This window comes from Austrofundulus limnaeus, unplaced genomic scaffold (genome assembly GCF_001266775.1).
Source record: "Austrofundulus limnaeus strain Quisiro unplaced genomic scaffold, Austrofundulus_limnaeus-1.0 Scaffold31, whole genome shotgun sequence".
Classification (NCBI taxonomy): domain Eukaryota; kingdom Metazoa; phylum Chordata; class Actinopteri; order Cyprinodontiformes; family Rivulidae; genus Austrofundulus; species Austrofundulus limnaeus.
This window is the reverse complement of record NW_013952433.1, coordinates 1,086,189-1,090,725: the sequence shown is the minus strand read 5'-3', so window position 1 is coordinate 1,090,725 and position 4,537 is coordinate 1,086,189. Positions and strand designations below refer to the sequence as shown.

The 4,537-nt window shown below is 34.9% G+C and overlaps 1 protein-coding gene across 1 annotated transcript in view; it reads left to right on the top strand.

Moving 5' to 3' along the window:
- Positions 1–1,265: 1,265 nt before the first annotated feature.
- The window catches only part of lrrc4ca (leucine rich repeat containing 4C, genome duplicate a), a gene marked incomplete at its 5' end in the record, with an annotated part of 18,613 nt that continues 15,341 nt past the window's right edge, over positions 1,266–4,537 (top strand). The window contains 1 exon segment of the mRNA XM_014005536.1: positions 1,266–1,336.

Here is a 4,537-nt window from a genome sequence, read left to right as displayed (position 1 = left end):
TGAATGACAATATACAAGATGAAATTTGGTGTTTAAAATTCAATTAAGCTGCTTGTATTGGGAATTTAGTGGAGACGGGTCATTTTGACCCAGAGGACAAAGGGTGTATGCAGAAAATGAGGACAACAGGAGGGTTATTTAGTGTTTTTTTTTTTTTTGGTGGATGCAAACATCTTCCAGGCAGTAATCTATCCCCATATGTCACACTGCTTCATTGTCACTCTGAGATAATTTGAAACACAGCAGTGAGTAACTCTCTTGCGCAGAGTGACAWATCCCCTCATTTAGATGAACACAAGTCCTCTTGTATATTTTGAGTCAATCCCACCTACACCATTCTGCTGCTAGAAATACTCAGCAGACTAATAAATTTGTGTCTGAAAAACACTTCCAAATAAACATTTTTTTTTCCTGTATGGCTAACCTTTTCTTAATAATCCTTGAAAAGTTTTCGATATGTTTTGGCTCAAGCTCAGGACATTCAAATCTTGGCTCTTGTGCTTTATTCTGTCCTTTTTATTTCATCAGACACATATAAAGTAGGTGTTTGCAGTGTTTTATAGCCATTTGTTGAGAGTCATTAAGTTATAATGCAACACTATGCAAAAAACAATACTTAGTAGTAATGTTTCACAAATAAAATAAATCCTTAAAAAGAGGTTAAGGGAATGACAGGTCCACACATTTGTAAACTACAATCAATCAAACACACACTTATTTATACTCAAAATTGCTGCACTGCACTAATGGATGCCAAGCAAGATGGGAACCTTTATCTCCATTTGCTGTTTTTCTCCATAATTTATTCAGCATAGTTTTTCCTCTGTGACTGTCTGTCTGTGTATCCAGGTTATGTGTTTGTGTGTGTGTGAGAGAGAGATAATGTGTGTGTGTGTTTGTGAGGTTTTATGGATTTGACTGTCGCCTTGTCCCTGAGGAATGAGCTCTTCTGAAATATGGTAGCTTACGGTACACTCTCACTTCTTTGATGGAAATTTTTAAAAGCAGCATAATATCAGCATCTGTAAGGGAAGTCATTGAAAACTGAATGTAAAAGATGACTCAGAGATTAATCAGAGAAAGAAAGGAACTTTGAATCTGATGTACAATACTGTAGAAAGTCAAGAGTTGTACAGATGCACTGTGATTTTTTTTCTCAAACTGTTCGTTATGTATACCGTTGAATGTCATGTAGCCAGTAAGAACATTGACCTACAGTAAAAATGTAGAACACAGTGTTTATAATTTCCCTCTTGCATTTGCAGGACCAGCATATTGGATTGGAAGTTACCATGAGATTAACCAGAACTCACTGGAACTGTGATTGAACTGGCAGGTAAGGAGTACAGACCTACGAATTAACCTTTATTTAACCAGTTTTTCTATTCTCCTTGAGATTTATTTTGGTGGTTGGAGGGTGATATTTAGATTTTTTTTAAATGAAGGGTTTATGTTGGCAAAAGTTATATAGAGGGTTGTTAAACAAACAGCATTGTATCCTGTGTGTTCATATTGAGTTTGTATTCATAAATATGTACTACACATTCTCACTCCCAACTCGTCACATATTGACGTTTAAGGTAAGGTTCCCTCTGCGTCTTATTTGGACGCAGAAGGTACCCCCCTCGCGTCACTCCTTGACGCGCACGGCTTTTCTGGGTTGCGCCACCAGGGGGCTTTGGGGCGGGTGTCTGAGGTTAACATGAGGGATCGGGTTTAATGGTTAAGTTTAGGTACTGGGATCAGGGGTAGGATGTCCATGGTGAATATTAGGTCATTTTACGCTTTAGAACTTGTTCACCTGAATTTCGTACATTTTCTAAAAATGGTTAATTTTACCTACTAGGGTCAGGGACAGGGTGTCTAAAGTGAACTAAAGTAATTTCAGGCTTTGGAACGGTCGTTTTTGCGCATTTTATACACTTTCTGAAAATATGACAACAGCTTCCGCCCCKTCTCGTCAGTAACTGACGTGAGGGGGGTACCCCGCGCGTCAATATCGGACGTAGAGGGAACCTTGGAAAACGTCAATATGTGACGAGTTGGGAGTGAGAATGGGTTGATATGTAGCCATGTCTCTAATGTCAATAGTGTCATACAAGCATGTATGGGCTGGGCACGGATGTGCATGGCACTTCAATAAAAATGTAATTTATTCATTCATTTAATCTAATAAAATGAGCAAGAAAATGAAGCTTGGTGATCAAGTTTGTGCAAACTGGCATAGCTTTGTCATTTCATGCTTTCTAGTAAAATATATTCTGCAGTTTTCCAGGACATTATCAAGACATTTCAATTTAAATGCTCTTCAGAAATGAMGAAGAACATTTCCTGGTAAACTTAATTATTCTTATCATCACACAAATCCACTGCTGCTGGTCCAACTCCTAAACTGTTGGATTCAGCACACTCAATAGGTGACTAATTCATGTTTTCCTGCCTTCTGCACTGCGTGTGCTGGGATTACTGTCTTCATACTGTGATCATGGAAGAGATTTTCTGAGAAAATTGTAAGAGGAGCTGAATTAATCAACAAGAAAACAACCTAATTTACCTTAAATTATTATTATATTTTTCTCTGTGTAGAATCTAGTCACTGAATAGGCCTTACTAAGATGGTATTTACTCTACTATGGCAACAAAGGCTACATCAAACAGCAGCACAGTTTTTTTTTTTCAGTAAAAGAGAAGACAGACCAATRATATTAGCTTTGGAAATATTACTGTAACTTCATGAGTAAAACACTGCATTTCCATTTCAGAAAAAAAAGAGAAACATTACTTTCTTTGTGGATACCTATTCATTTTATTTTTATTAGTTTAATCCAAAAAAAAAATAAACTGAATAATATGTAGAACTGTTTAGAGCACTCTTGAATTTATTTGACAGGATGTTTGGGGTATTAATAATCTGTGAATTTTAGGGTTATTATAATAGACCATGCTGTGCTGACTTCACTTTATTRGGCTGTTTTACGATCATCCTGAGCTATCTTTGAACTTAATGACTCCCAGACGATAGCTAACCATGCTATTACATATCCATTACCATGATTACCAGGTTACAATTGTTTTTGTGGGTCAGGAGTTTTCTATCTAAAGAAGCAACAAATATTTGTATCATAAAGTTGGTGTAGACTTTTTTATTGTATTTTTTTTTGTAAATTAATTATATATAAAATTATGTGAAGGACTGGAAATGATTTTAAAACATTTTAAAGCAAAAATGTCTAGTACTTTTCYAAATAGTATAGCTCTTTATTACATTACAAATTTGTCAGTGTTTTACACTTGAAGATTCAGAGTTAGATCTTAGTGTTTCTTCAGATTTGGTTGAATCAACAAATTTAGACATAGTATGTAATATTTGCTTCAATTCTTTCATTAATGAAACTGATCTTCATAAATATAATGGTTTGAGCAAGCAGGTTCCACATTAAAGTGGCTAAAAGAAATGTGGACATTATTTCTGCAGCTTATAAGGTAAAAAAGAAAGAGGTAAGCTGAGCAAAACAAGTATCTATTGATATATTTCAGGGATGTCAAATCATTTTCACTGAGGGTCGCTTAAGCACGGGTGGCACTCAAAGGGCCAGTTGTAAATAACTTCAYTGTTTTATYTTTATCTATGACTAAACATGAAATGTAACATACCTTGTCTCMTTGCTACAGCTGAGAACTGGTAACAAAAAATAACTGAGCTCTATGTGGTATTTCATGCTGAAACAGCATTATAACATGTTATCTAATAAWCATTGTAAATTACTCCATATATGATTGACTAAATGTGAAATAAGTAACAAAAAKTGTCAGTGWAAGTAAAAGAAAGAGTTTTACTCACTGTTGTTGAGTTGTAGTTATGGAGCTGCCGTCTTGAAATCTGAACTCTCCCACTTTCTTATAAGGATTTCCCAATAAAGGCGTATTTCAGTTTAAWTTTGCGACAATTACAAAATGAGCTGCAGCAAARGTAGCATGAAAAATGCAGCAAAWTTGAGATTTTACAAATTGAATTTTGCCAGCTACTAATGAACCCTACACCTCCACAAAGTGCTGGGATGCTGTCTTTTTCCAGGTAAAATAATTAACATGCATTATGGGAGGTGTTGTTTGTGGTTAAAGCTGTCTTTTACATTTATTTTAAAGACATTATTACATATTTAAATTAAGATTGTAGAGTTTGTCAGGATTTCTCTTTGGCAAGTGATTGTCCTCTTTTGATTAATTTTGATGATTTTTTTTTACTGAAAAATCATGCTTTGTCTTTTTTTCCAGTTTTACCATGTTTTTTGTAAAACCGTTTCTGGTTTTGTTTTTTTCAATTGAGACTAAGTCTATTGCTGTGAAAAAGAATCCCAAAGTAGTAAACTAACAATAAAGCAATACCTTTAGTACTCTGATAAAAGCCCTCCAAAAAACATTACATGTATACATGTCTGTTCATGACCTATGTAATGATTCTAATCATTGAGGTGCTAGGAAGGCCATTAAATTCTTGCAGACACAGCAGATTGGTTACTTTTATTAACAATATATA